Source organism: Zonotrichia albicollis, chromosome 7 (genome assembly GCF_047830755.1).
Source record: "Zonotrichia albicollis isolate bZonAlb1 chromosome 7, bZonAlb1.hap1, whole genome shotgun sequence".
NCBI lineage: Eukaryota > Metazoa > Chordata > Aves > Passeriformes > Passerellidae > Zonotrichia > Zonotrichia albicollis.
Window position 1 is genome coordinate 19,105,695 of NC_133825.1, and position 14,324 is coordinate 19,120,018.

The 14,324-nt window shown below is 48.8% G+C and overlaps 1 protein-coding gene across 7 annotated transcripts in view; it reads left to right on the top strand.

The window, feature by feature from the left end:
* The window catches only part of SGMS1 (sphingomyelin synthase 1), a 93,508-nt gene that overhangs the window by 54,769 nt on the left and 24,415 nt on the right, over nt 1-14,324 (top strand). For 4 of the 7 annotated variants that reach the window (XM_074544533.1, XM_074544534.1, XM_026798402.2 and 1 more), the window contains one exon: nt 2,968-3,190. The exons of the other annotated variants lie outside the window; for them this stretch is intronic. The gene's annotated coding sequence lies outside the window, so the exon portion shown is untranslated. The remainder of the gene's footprint in view (nt 1-2,967; nt 3,191-14,324) is intronic. 7 annotated transcript variants of the gene reach the window in all.

Sequence of the window (14,324 nt, forward strand, 5' to 3'; positions counted from 1 at the left end):
CAGGAAGGACATGGAGGGGCTGGAGCGTGTCCAGGGCAGGGAATGGAGCCCCAGGAGGGGCTGAGGGAGCTGGCAAGGGGCTCAGCCTGGAGCAAAGGAGGCTCAGGGGCCCTTGTGGCTCTGCACAACTCCCTGCCAGGAGGGGACAGCCAGGGGGGGTCGGGCTGTGCTGCCAGGGAACAGGGACAGGACAAGGGGAAAGGGCCTCAGGCTGGGCCAGGGGAGGCTCAGCTGGGACAGCAGCAGCAATTTCTGCATGCAAAGGGTGCTCAGGCCTTGGCAGGGGCTGCCCAGGGAGCTTTGCAGTGCCCAGCCCTGCAGGTGTCCCAGGAAGGGCTGGAGGTGGCACTCAGTGCTCTGGGCTGGGCACAAGGTGGGCACTGGGCACAGCTGGGACTCTCCAGCCTCAGGAATCCTGGGGTTCTGAGCAGTTTTTTCGCAATTGCCAGAGACTTTCATTGCCACCCTCAGTGCTGGATTTCACCTGCTAATACACAATCCTTTTCTGGTGGGTAGGGTGTAAGAGGGCTCAACATAACCTGACTGTTTTTGGTGTTTAGGCAGTTTTCAGCTGTCAAGGCAAGGAAGGCATTTCCCCAGGCCTTTGGAAGGACATCCCAAATGACTCTTGAATGATCAAGACACAGCAGCAGTGGAGCACTGGGGTCGCAGCCCTTTCTCCTCAGTGCCAGCAGTCAACCTCAAATCTGGTTTTTGTCACATTGCTCACGTTTTGGTGGGAAATAAACAACATCTCTGTGGCCATCTCTATTCTTCAGGCGTTTTTTGAGTGATTGTCACTCTCCTGTTGAAGCAGGATGGGGGAAGGTAGAGGTGAAACAGCAACAGCCACTGAACTGAGGGCAGTAGTCCCAGATATCCAGTCCTATAGAAAGAAAATTATGTCATCAGCTCAGGCTGTCCTCTCCTTCAGCCGTTAGGCTAAATGTGTCCTGGCTGCACTGTGTAGGAGAGAAAAACACCCTCCTTTGCACATCCAGTGGAAGAGTTCATTGTGTTTCTTTTTATTTGTTTAGGGCTTTGCAGGGTGTTATGTTGTATCTGTCTGGACACATGCAGTATTTAAATTCACCACGGTTGAAAAGGTGTTCTCAAAGCTCCCTTTTAATTACCTGTAATACTCGTCCAACTGTCTTTTCTTCTCCCTTCTGGCCCCACCTGACTCGTGGGAACACAGGGCTGCCTTTGTTATGTGCCTTGAGGTCACTGAACTCACACAGGCCTGGATCATGGGGGAAAAAATATCACCAAGATAAGATCTGCTGGAGGAGCACAAGAGCATTTCTGTCAAATGTGAACGCATTTATTGTCTGGAGGGAGTTCTGAGTTGGCCTCTGGCCTCACCAGGTGACTTGTGCTGTCCTGAGAGGTGTGTGAGTGTCCTCAGCATAACAAGGAGTCCTTCTTGGCCTGTGGCATCTTCTAATTAGGCTGTAGATTCCTCATGTATATTCTCAGTGGGAGGGATTTATGGGATTGTTACTGACTAAAGAATTTTTAGGTGATGAGCAATTCCTGTTTTCACTCCAGAATCCCTCCTGGAAAGGAGGCCCAGGTTGGGCAGATGACATCTGTTGAGTGTTATAGAGCCCAGTCACTAAAAAACTGCTGGAAAAAAACTCCAGAGCTCACTGGTGCCTCATTCCATGTCTCCTCAGATTTTAAATAAAATGGGAGTTGGACTTGACCATGGGCCATTTTTAGGTGTCTAAACTTTGTGGAGGAGCTGATGGTGAGCACATTGTTCCACTGGATACTTGGCTGTCGCCATGTGTTAGGAAAAAGCACTGCTGGGCCATGCTCAGGGGTGTGGATATACTAAAAAACCCCAAAGCAGCTGCTCCTATAAAATACTTGTTTTCTGTGTGATAGGATTAGTGTGGAAGGATTTCTGTGTGCAGCTTCTGAAAATTCTTTTTTCACCCTGTGGCTCTGCAATTTCCTCGGTATTCCTGGCAGCAGGCTGCCTCTCTCGGGATGGAGCTCAGAAATGCTGCTATTTGTTCCTGCTAGTGCCTATTTTTCAGTTTCCACATTATTTAATCCATGGAGTGGAAGCAGGCTGCTTCCTACGCCTCTGACTTCACTCCTGGCCAGTGTCTCTGTTGGATCCAGCAGGCTGGGGAGAGTCCGTGCTCTGCTGGAAAACACTGCCAGCGCTGCTGCTCATCCCATCAGTGTTCCCAACATGACTCAGCCCGCTTTGTGTTGTGGTTTTGTACCGAATTACAGCAGCTCCCCGCTGCCCCGAGTTAGCAGCCAGCAGGCATCTCTGCTCCCTCTCACCTGGGATGCTTTCCCCGGCCTTTCCCGCTGCATCCTGGAGATGCTGTGTGCTTCCAGTCCTTGCTGTGCCCTTTGGGATAGAGGCTGGGTGCCAGCCCTCGGGGGGTGGTGATGCTGCCTGGCCAGGGACTCTGATGCTGCTGGAGCCAAAAATTCATGGAAAGCTTGAGGATTGAATTAGTTGTTGCTTTGTGTTAGTGTGGTGGAACACGACTTTTCTTTTTGCTGGAGGGATTTTTTTAAAATTTCTAGAGTAGGACTGATATATAACTGGAAAAAGGAATCCTTCTCCCTGCAGTGACTTTTAAGTGACACTTAACGAAAGCATTCCGCGCGTGTAGCAGGAATCACCAGGCCGAAGACGGGCGATGTCCCCATTTCCCCGTGTTTCAGGCGCTGTTTGCCGGCAGGGCAGCACTGCCGGGATCTGTTGCACCACCCGCGGCCGGGCTGGCACTCCCGGCCTCCTCCTCCTCCTCCTCCTCCTCCTCTTCCTCCTGCTGCCGCTGCTGCTCCTGTGGCGGGCGCTCCGTCCCCTCCTCTCCCGGCGCTGACGCACTGGCGCGCCCGCGGGAGGAGCGGCGGCAGCGCGGCAGCGCTGCCGCTCCATCCCCTCTGGATCTCGGATCTCCGCTCACCTCTCGGCCTTTCCCTCCGCAGGAGCTTCCCGCGGGGCTGCCGAGCAGCCGGCAGAGGAGCTCTGAGGAAGCCCAGCGCGGGGGAAGTTGAAAGGCGAACTTTGAAGGCGAAGGAAGTCGGGGCTCCGCGCTCCGGGAGTGGCCGCGCCGCCGCCGTGTCCCCGTCCTGCTGCTGCCGGGAGCGGCTGCGGCTGCCAGAGGACAAGCCGCGTTTGCTGCTGCTCTCTGCAGCCTCATTTCCAGCAGTGAGTAGCTCTTTCCCCTCCGGATGGTCCCGTTTGAGTGTTTGGAGTGTTTGGAGTAGAGGGGTGTTTGGCTCTGCTGCGTCTGAGGAGGCACAGAGGGGCTTGGGTACAGCCAGGTCTACAGCACAGCTGTGGGGAGCTGGTTGTCTTTTTGCTTGGGTGACTTTTTTGAAAGTGGCGCTTAAACTTGTGGTTACTTTGTTGTTCGCTGCTTGGTTTTGATCTTAGTTTTCAGTTTAGCTTGAGGTCTTTTTTACTCGAAACCAGCCAGGCTGCCAGCATGTGGGACAGCAGTGACCTGCTGGTGGCTTGTCCCCCAGGTTGTGTGCGACAGGGTTGTGTTTCCATCAGGCAGCTTCACCTCCTGCCGGGACACGGAATCTCCCCGTGGTTTCTGGGCTTGGAGGTTTGTTTGCAGCACAACTGTGGCAGACAACCGGAGTTACACAGCGTGGCAACGGCACAAACTAAAAGCCAAGGACAATCTGCTGTCCCCTTTGGTGGCACCTTGGGCAGCTCACCCCATGCCTGACCTGCCCCTTGGCTGCTGCCAGATATCCCCAGGGCGGTTGTTTGCCGTGTTTGTACGAAGGAGCAGGAGCAAGAAGGTGTTTCAGACTTTCTGTGATGTTGTAGAGTGCCTGTGCCTGTGACTGCTCCGTGTGTGTCACAGTGTCACCCCTGCCCGGCAGCATGAACACAGCTGGGAGTGTACAGCAGGGTGGCCCCGGGTGTGAGCAGCCCGTGAGTCACTGGGAGAACACAGAAACGCTCTCAGAGGGCACAGGGGAACAGAACTTCATCCCTGGATCCTCTGCGGAGTCTTTCCAGGGGCTCTGATCCTATTTGTGCGTTTTGGGCACGGCTGCCTCTTCTGCTCAGCCTAAACCTCTTTGGAACTCAATGCTTTAAGCTGGAAGCTTTATAATAGATTTAGAGCTATGAGTCAAGGAGGGTTTTTTTTACTTGACTTCTGGGGAAGAAACTGAACCAAACTGCCTGCAGTGGCTGATGTGTGTGTATTTTTGATACATATATTTGTGTATATGAACACACAAGTGCACACACAGAGAAGAGCTACTCCAGGCATTGGTTTTTAGGCTCTGTGTGTGTATAGATGGGCACGTGTATCTGTATAAAAAATGTGTTTTTATAGCAGGATGGTGTGAGCAAGCTGAGAGGAGCATTTTAATTTCTTCCTGCTCTGTCAAGTAATACCCTGCCTTCTTCATTTGCCAGTTGATTTGGTTATGCCGACAAAGGCAGGAAAACAGACCATAACAAAACCACTCTTATCTAATCTGCTTAACAGCACTATCAGGTAAATCATTAACCCACAGGCCTGGTGCCTGTAAAAGATGCTAAAGAGGTTTCCCTGAAATTCCCCTTTTCCAGAAGGTAAGAAATGAAATTAGTTGCAGATCTTGGTTTCACACGTGGGTGTTTGCTGCTGCCGTGGTTTCTGTGCCTGTTAACAAAGTGCTGCAGTCCAGTGGATTAATGATGGGAGAGGACCTGCTCACCCTGAGGTCTTTTTCCTAAGAGAGCAGTTCCAGCTAAGGCAGAGGGGAAACACAGCATTTACTTGCAAACACTGTCATTCATTAATGAAATGTAATTTCACGTGGGTTCATGGCTGATGGAGTGTTTTGCTCAGCAGCTTCGTTTCCTGGCATCCTGTGATTCAAATCCCTTTGAGCTGGGAAGATTTGCTGTGGGTCTTGCTGTGCTTAATTCCACACCAGGCTTCTGTTTTGGTTGACTTTTGTTTCTGTAGGCATGTAAGTGATGGATTTCTCTGAAGCATTTAATACTCAGAGTCTGTACAGTCCTGTCTGCAGTTGCTTTACATTTTGATTGATTGTGTTGGCAGTGAGTAACTTAAGCATGGAAAATCTGTAGCACATGGACAACAGCAGAAGTAGTTCCATTTGTGATGTTTGCAGCCATTGCCTGAACAAAGAAAAAGGGTTCAAGAAGGGCTTAAGCTGTTCTAGCTGCCCATGTCCAAGAGCATGACTCAAAACTTCCAGCTAAACTCCTCTAAGCTCCCTGAGTCGGTGTTGGAGTGGTGCCTTCCCCCCCTAAGCTGGATCTGTTTAAAGTGCCAAACTCTCAGCCTGGCTGTCTTCTGCCAAAGGTCTGCCTGCTCCTACCAGGGCATTTTCAGGCATCTCCAGGGAGAAGATTAATCCAATTGGAGGGCACAGCTCAGAAAGCTGGACCTCACTTTCAGTGCCAGCCCGTGCCCCAAGTGCTGTGTGCCCAAGTTTGGCACAGCTCAGCACCCTGCACAGCCTGTGCTCTGCTTGCCCAGCTTTCCAGCTGCCTGGGAAAGCTCCAGACTGCTCCTGCTGCTCAGGAAAGTGCCCTTTTTGCTTGGTTAACTTTACAGCCTGGCTGCACATTAGCTTCATAAAGCTGAGCTTTTTAAAGCTGCTCTCCCATGTGAGGAGAGAGCTCAGGGTCTGACACCTAACGCCAAGTGCCTGGGGGAGGAGATACCCAAACCTGGAGGAGAAGGTGACTCCAGACCTTTCCCCAGGAGGTGGGAGCTTGTGGAAGGAGGTCTCTGTGCTGGGGACACCCAGAAATGTTCCCAAGTGCTGTGTCAGGTGGTGATGTTGCTTACAGAGGGTAGAGTGGTCCCTCCTCCCTGTCCTGGGATCTGCTCCCAGTACAGGAGCAGGTCCATGCTCTGGATCCTTTCTCCTTTGAGTTTTTAGGGACAAGAAGTGCTGATTGGGATCTCAGCCAGTTCAGGTGAGCCATGATCCTTTGGGTAACCAGGTTACCACACTCTGTGTGCAGTCAGAGCTGTTGTGGCCACAAGGGACAAGCAGAAGGAGCACACCTTGGGAATGTCCCTTGTGCACTCTCCTCTGGCCTGAGGATGGTTTTTGGCCAGGAAAATTGCCCTGATGGAGCACTTTGTTGTCTCCAGCTGCTTTCTGCAGCTGTCTGCATGGCAGAGGAGGTGGGGGGAAATGACTCTGGTTAAAAATAGAAAGGTGGATTAGGAAATGTGAGCATTGGTTTCAGCATCCAGCAGGGCTGCTCTCACAACTCGCTGCTGCCACCGAAAGGGGAAGGACTTGCTCGTGCTCCTTGTCTGCAGAAAAGCAGGAAAAGAGCAGGTTTTCCTGCAAAAAACCAGCAAAAGAGCAGGTTTTCCACCGTGGAATCACCCAGGCACAGGAGAGGAGGAGGGGGATGCCTCTTGAGAAAATCTTGCTGAGCTCTGCTGGCACAGGTGACACAGCCCAGGTGTGCAGGGACTGGAATTCAAGTGAAGGCTCCCACCGGAAAGGTTTGGTTTAAGCTCATCTGGGTTAGTCTGCCCAAGTTAAGGACAAAGATTTTAGGAGATTTACTCTGCTCTTTGAATTGTTCTTAATCTGCTGTTTTATGAGGAGAGTTCTACTTGGAGGGGGGAAAAAAAAGCAAAACCAAAAAATAGTGAGGGTGTGATTTCACTGAATGTGAATGTGTAATATGACGCTCTCAGAAGAGACTTTATTTTGCAATAAGTGTGTGAAGTGTCAACAGACAAGCCAGGGGGAAATAACTCTGCTTTGGAAACTATGGACTTCTAAAGTTGCTTTTAGGAAGCGTTTGCTGTACAGTGTTTTGTCACCAGCCTTCAGTGTTTATCACTGTTCCTTGTGGTTATCACTGGTCCTTTTGATATATTTTCTGTTGCCTTTCCTAAAGCAACTGAACTCCTAAAACCAGTTAGAAAAACAATTTTTTTTATTTGGGAAAAGTTTGTTTCCTGCTGCTTTTTTTTCCCTTTGATTTTGGGAGTTTGAATTTACTTTTATTTGCTTTTTAAATTTTTTTTAAAACTCTTTATCAGCTTTTAGAACAGTTTGAGTTCTCCTTGGTTCAGCTGCTGTTGTTGTAGCATGTGTTGTAGCAGTGATCCAGCCTGTACAGTGTTTAGAAAGAAATATCTAGGGACATTTCAGATATTCTAGATAGATCCTAAAACCCAGGATGCATCCTGTATCAAGCATTCTCTGCAAAGGATGTGGTGAAGGGACTGCAGCAGCTATTTATCATAGCTAAAGAATGTTTATCTAATACTTAGTTCAGAAAACCTGTCACATTTCCTGGGCAAATACTTTGAAGACAAAGAGCATTTATTCATTTTGAGAAGCTGTGAATACAAGGTGGAATTCAGTATCAGTTTCCCTTTACCTGGAATTGTTCTGTCTTGTAAAAGTGAATTTAAGAATTGAAGTTACACTTCAACCTCTGAAAGAGAATCTTGAAGACAAACAGGTATTTTTACTCAGTTAAGTTTCACAACACTTCAGCATGATTTCTCAGGAATTACTGGGCTGCTTTTCATAACCAGGAGTAAAAATTCATTGGTTTCAGTGATGGATATAACACTTGTTTTCTTGTAAATTTAAAATATCACTTCAGCAGTGAAGCAGGTTTTTCACCACTAAGAATATGGATGCTGTAATACTTGATTTATTTTTTAAAACAATGAAGTTGAAGACATTTGACTCCAGTTTATTTGTATTGGAGAAGCTGATGCTTTGGGATTGTTGGGTATTAAGCATCACAGGTGAGAAGGATTTAGTTGGAAGACCACCAGCAAGTGAGTTTTTGGTGTAACTTTGATTTCAGTTTCATCTTCCCAGCTTTCTGGGTTTTTTCCATATTATTTCAAACTCCTTTGGTATTTTGAACTTTTCCTTTTTCATCTCAGCCACCTGCTTTGCTCTGGGGACATTGGTTTGTCTGTTCTAAACCAGTCACACCCCGCCTAAATCCTGGCATTGTTCAGCTCTCTCAGAGTGTTTGGATGTTGCACTGAGGTTAAAACAACACAGAACAACCTCACCAACAGCACAGGATGCTGGAGCAGCTCTGTGGGAGAGACCTGGGGGACACCGAGCTGTCCCCGAACCAGCAGAGTGTCCTGGGGACACCAAGCTGTCCCCAAACCAGCAGAGTGTCCTGGGGACACCGAGCTGTCCCTGAGTCAGCAGAGTGTCCTGGGGACACCGAGCTGTCCCCGAACCAGCAGAGTGTCGTGGGGACACCGAGCTGTCCCTGACCCAGCAGAGTGTCCTGGCCCAGGGAGGCCAATGGAGCCGGGGGCAGCAGCAGAGCATTGGCAGCAGGGCAGGGAGGGAGGCCGGCCCTGGGGCAGCCCTGGAGGCGCCTCTGCAGTGCTGTGTCCAGCTCTGGGTGCTGAGCACAGCAGGGCCAGGAGCTGCTGGAGCTGAGCAAGGGCCTGGAGCATGTGGGTGCCCTTCCAGGCCAGGCTGAGGGAGCTGGGGCTGCTCAGCCTGGAGAGGAGCCCCAGCTGAGAGGGGCCCTCAGGCCTGGCTGGGCCTGGCTGCAGGGAGGGGCAGAGCAGGGCCCAGGCTCTGCTCCGGGGCCCAGCAATGGCACCAGAGCCACGGGCAGGGCCTGAGCCCAGCAACTGCCCTGCACAGGAGGCACAGCTTCTGCCCTGGGCAGTGCCCAGCCCTGAGCACATTGCCCACACAGCCTGGGGGCTCTCCTCCCTGGGGCTGGGGCACAGCTGGCTGCACACAATGCTGTGCCCTGGGCTCTGGGATGGCCCTGCTGGAGCAGGGAGGGGACACCGGGTGCCCACTGAGCTCCTGCAGCCTCACACACCCTGGGGTCCTGTGATCTGTTAGGCAAACCTTGGGAAACTTTACTTTTTCTTAATACAATTGCACAGAGAGAGTGGGCAGATGTTTCAGGTGGTGAGGGGATCTCTAGTTCTGGTGGAGTTATGAAAAGTGATATTGCAAAAGCCAAATGAGAAATGAAAGCAGCTTTCTGCTGTGTTTGCCTTCACAGATCTTCTAGCAGCTTCTGGGAACAGAAGTGGTGCAACTGTTTGCTGGGAACAGGATTTTAGAGGAGGGAAGAAATGCTTCTGGGGAGCTGAGAGTGCACCCTCATAGCCCAGAACAGTTTGCCCCTGGTTTAATTTCTGAGCTCCTAAATTTACATCAGCACCTCTCTCCCAAACCACATGTGTTTTAAATGATAATAGTATAAATGTGTTTTAAATGATAACAATATAAATGTGTTTTAAATGATAACAGTATAACTGTTTAGCACAGGGACTGTTTGCAAACATTTTTCTCTCTTGTGTGGCGGCCTGGATTTATCAAATGCGAAAGGAAAGGTAGGAAAAGAATTGATCTGGTAATTCTGGGTTACTTAAGCTAAGAGCACTGAGTTACTGATTTGGATTTATCTGGGAGAAAAGTGACCCAGGCTCAGACTTTTGTTAATGTTTAATGTTGTGTAACGTTCTGCCCAGGCATAATTGAGCCATCAGTGCAGGAGTGTTCCTGTTGGGGGGGTTTATTGTGAGTGATTACAGAGCCTGCTGTGGCTTTCATTTCATTGCAGCCTGAGCTCATTGATGAACAGGGTCATCATTTATTTACAGTTCTTGGGATCCTTTCACACTGATCCTCCTTCTTTTGGGCATGGAGGAGGATGAGGAAACACCACAAAGTTATCTAAAATACTCTGCCCTCTCTTTTTGGTGGTGGTTTGGCATTTCCCTGGTTCTAGCAGCCTCTCCACTTTCTCCTGATCCTGGTGACTTTTCTGGATTGTGGATTTTTCTGGATTTTCTGGACAATCTGGATTGTGCCACTGGGCTGGGAAGGGTCTGACCTGGGGTTTGGAGGAGCCTCAAAGGATGGAAGAAAGGAGAGACTGAAGAACAGACTCTATTGAGATGGAAAGGAGAAAAAGGAAGAAAAAAGGAAATAAGGAAGAAAAAAACCAAAGAGCACAAACACTCCTGCTGGTTCTTGTCTGGGTCTCATTTTGAGATGAATGCTCCTGATTTTTCTCAGTGATTTCCCTGATTTTGTGAGATTCCTGCATAATGCAGTTTGCCTCCATGCTCTGCCATGCAGAGCTCTAAAGCAGAGAGGGAATCCTGCTTGAAAAGTACCTTGGAAAAGAGGTGAGCAGAGCTGCAAAGAGCAGCTGGGGCCGTCCCTGGATCCCTGAAAGTGTCCCAGGCCAGCTTGGAGCAGCCTGGGATAGTGAGAGGTGTCCCTGCCCATGGCAGGGGGTGGGATAAGATGAGATTTAAGGTCCCTTCCAACCCAAACTGTTCTGGAATTCTGTGAAATGAATCTACTCTCAGAAGTGAATTTACTCTCAGAGATAACTTTGGGCTGAAGATTACTTTCAGTTCTGTTGAACCTCTGAATAATCAGAGGAGGAGACATCCACAAGCTGAGTGTTAGGGCAGACTTGGCAATGTCTGGATCTTCAGTAGGGACCTGTTGAGCTTTGTAAGGTAGGAAAGAGAAATGTGAATTCCCTGAAAGACCTGAGCACCACTGGCTTGGAGCTTTGCATGTCCTGTCTTAGAGAATTCACTGACACAGCTGAGCACAGTCTGAGCTCATCCACCTGCCTGCAAAATCACCTCAGGTCTACAGAGTAGTAAAAAGGTAGTCCAAAAATACTTGGGGTCACATTTTCACAGTGGAATGTGGTTTTCAGCTGCCTCCAGGGTTGTCATGACTGAACTTGGAGGTTGCTGGCTGCCACCAGCTGTCTGAAAGCTGCTGTGCCTTTTCAATCAAATTGTACAAACAGAAAAAAGGCAAGATGTTGTGCATTGGAAGCAGCAGTGTTATTTGTCAGTCAACTGCCTGGAATAAAAGAAATCTCAAGAAAAAGGAGATGGCAGTGATTGGGGGCAAGTTTTCCATAAAGCAGCTATTACTCCTCCCTAGAGAAATTACAGAGCAACACTTGTAACTGCAAACACTTGAAATTGTAAAGATGTTGTGTTTGTGTGGCAAAGCTCTGGAAAACAGTGAGTTTTAGCAGTGCAGTTCATCACTGCTGTCGTGGCCCCAGGCAGGGAAATGAGACAGAAAGGAGCATTTTGGTCATTCTGGCTGAATTCCCAATGAGACTCCCTGTGGGTGGACAGGCCCAGAGAATTTGTGGCTGCCCCTGGATCCCTGGCAGTGCCCAGGGCCAGGCTGGACATTTGAAACAGCCTGGGACAGTGAAAGGTGTCCCTGCCCATGGCAGGATGGGTTTTATCAATTTTTATCAATTCCAGGCCATTCTGGGATTCTGTGCTGTGCCATCCCATTCCAAGTGCTGGGTTTGGTGGAGGCCCCCACCAAAATCATCTGATGTTTGTCTTGAGGCTTCATTCTGCCTTTCACCCATCTGGCCTGACTAAATAATCCATGAACTAAAGTGGTTTCTGCTATTTTTAGGCTGTGCAGATCACAAAGGAGAACATAGATGCAACATTTCTTCATATCAAGCTCCCTTGCCTGCTGTCTGACCCCAAATTCTGTGCCCTCCCTTAGGGGACACAAGTCCCCTTGTCCTCAATGATTTATGCAGCATCTACAATAACAGGGCCTGTTGCTTTTGGACGTGGGTGCATTCATATTTTATGTCTCTGCCTGCCCTTCATGTTTTATTTACTGGAGAGTGTAAGGAAATTGGTTACTTGGCAAAAAGTGGCTTTTAGTGGGCTAAGGAGCTCCAGGTTTCCTGAATTTTGGGCTGGCGCTGTGTCTGCTCTGCTCCCCAGGGGCTGTTCCACTGCTTCTCAAGAGCTTTCTTAATATTGATCCTTTCTCCTTGCTGCTCCAGAAAGGGAGGAGAGCCTGCAGCCTTGCTGCTGGCAGCCTGTCTGCTGCAGATTGTGTTTGGGGAGGGCAAGAAATCCCAGAACCAGCCAGGAACGTGGTCTCCTTGTGCTGTCCAGGAGCTCAACTGTGTCCCCATTAAATCTGAATTTACATGGTGCCATGTGTGGCATGTCTTACATTTCAGACTGATCCAGACCAGCCCAAGTTTGTCTTGGGATCAGATAAATTCCAGACCCCTCATTGTTTCACTGCTGATGTGAAATCAAACCTAGAATTAGACCCTTGTTGTCAGTGCTGTTGTGGCTGCATATTTCAGCAGGAGCTCTGCCACTGTACTTTTATGCCCTCACCCACATGAAATATTTGTGGATTTAAGTTATTTTCAGACCCAGTGAAAAGCTTTTGCAATGCCCAAGGACAGATGATAATATATTTACTTTTAAAAGAGAACCTCATGTGTATTTATATTGTATTTATATCCTGTGCTATATCTGGTAGCCTCACCCTTACCTCTCAAAACCACACAAACAAAACAAAAAGACCTGAACAACCCCCAAACTCCAACTTCTGTGACTGTTTCACATCTTTTGGTGTGTACTTTAGTACTTTTATCTTGTTTCCAGAACACCACTTGTATTTTTCCCACCAGTAGTCCTTTCAACAGCTCTTGTTTGGCTTGCAGGAAGATTTTTTGTTTCCTTTTTAATAACTGGAATAATTTAATAATTGGAATGTCGTATTTTATCAGGTTTAGGAGGTGTGGGAGATTTATCTAAAAGTTGCATGTCAGAGCACAGCTCCTGTAGAGCAGGTCTGGCTGTGGGCTGGGTGCCCCTCATTTGTTTTGTACTCCTGAGATATTCTGGAGGCTCATATGCATTTCCCAGGCCTGGAGGGAATTTTGGGGAGTCACAGAACCTGGCATGAGGTGTCTCCATGGGCTTTTCCTGCTTTTCCTTGTCAGATCCCACAGTCCCAGCATGGTTCTGCTTGGAAGGGACCTAAAGATCCTCTCATCCCAAGGCCTGCCATGGGCAAGGACACCTTGCTGCTCCCTGGGCTTGCCCACCCTCCCAGCATCCAGTCTAAACCCCCAGATGAATTCCTGCAGTACCACAACATCTTCCCTCACCCCTCCTGCTCAGAGGAGCCCCTGCACATCAGAAAGAGCAGCAGAATTGCCATTCCCTGGTTTTGTTTGCAGCAGGGATAGTGGATCCTGCTGGACATCCCCAGGGGATGTGTCTCCTGAGTATTTACCTTTGGGAAGGGCTTATTCCCAGCAACTCTTGTGGGGCTGTGCTGCAGGGAGATGGAAAGCAGCATCACACTCTCCTGCATCTCCTCCTGATTTTTCCAGACCAACTCTGCAATAAAAGGCTCCCTCTCCTTCCTGCACATGCATATGTTGAAGAGACTTTTTTGATTTTTGGTGCAACTCTGAGCAGTTATTGCTGGAAAGAGGAGGACTCTGTGTTCAAAATTCAGACTGCTGCTTCATTATAACCCTTTTGTCCTCAGCCTCAGCAGCTTTTTCCAATACTCCTGCAATCTCCCATCCTTCCCCAGCAGTCCCAGAGCCCTGGCTCCATGGCCATGGATCTCCTGATCCAGCTGGGAGAGCAGATAGGTCAGAGTGGGGCTATTTTCAGGGCAGCACCTCATTGGCATCCCTGCCTTGCTGTCCTTAATACCTTGCTAATCTGAGCTTCACCCACCTACAGATTGAAATCTTTTCTCCTCTCCCTCCCTCTCATCTGTTCACACTTAACAACAACAAATTAAAGATCCTCAAGCCAGATGCGTCTGGAGCTGCTTGGTCATGCAATACTTTGCCTCAGAAGGGATGGAGGTTGGTTTGTTTGGGTTCCTCTTTCTGGAAGAAGAGCAGGGCCACTGAGTTCCTGCAGTTGTGGCTGCTGTAAGATGCAGGGCTGGGCCTTGTTGCATTTAACTGTTTGTGTAACAGCAGCTGGGAAAGCCAGGCTTGGTTCTGCAGTGATCCTCTCAAGAGACAGGCATTCCTTTGTTAATTAAATAGTTAATTCCCATGTCCACTTCCCAGGGCGGAATGCTGGCTTTTATTAATTGTTTTTCCAAGGGTGGATGTGGCTTTTGAGTGCCTGAACCAACTGAGATTATCTGAGCAATGGACTGTATTTGCTGGGAGCAGCGTGAGGTGGGTGCCCTGCAGGGAGCTGCACTAATGCTTTGTGAGATTGTGAGAAACACAGCTCACTATTGAAAAGTTTTATAAAAGTTTATTAAGGGATAAAAGAGATAAATCCAAGTGCTGGGATGCTTGGCTATTTGCACACTGTTAACTTAAACCATGTTGTCTATAAAACCATTCTTAAACCATGTGTTCTCTATATGCTGTTACATTATAGGGGGTACATCAATATTCATAAGGATTTATATATATTCAAATTTGAGTTTTAACCTTTGCCTTGTCTTCGTGCCATCTTGTAGATGAGACCAATATA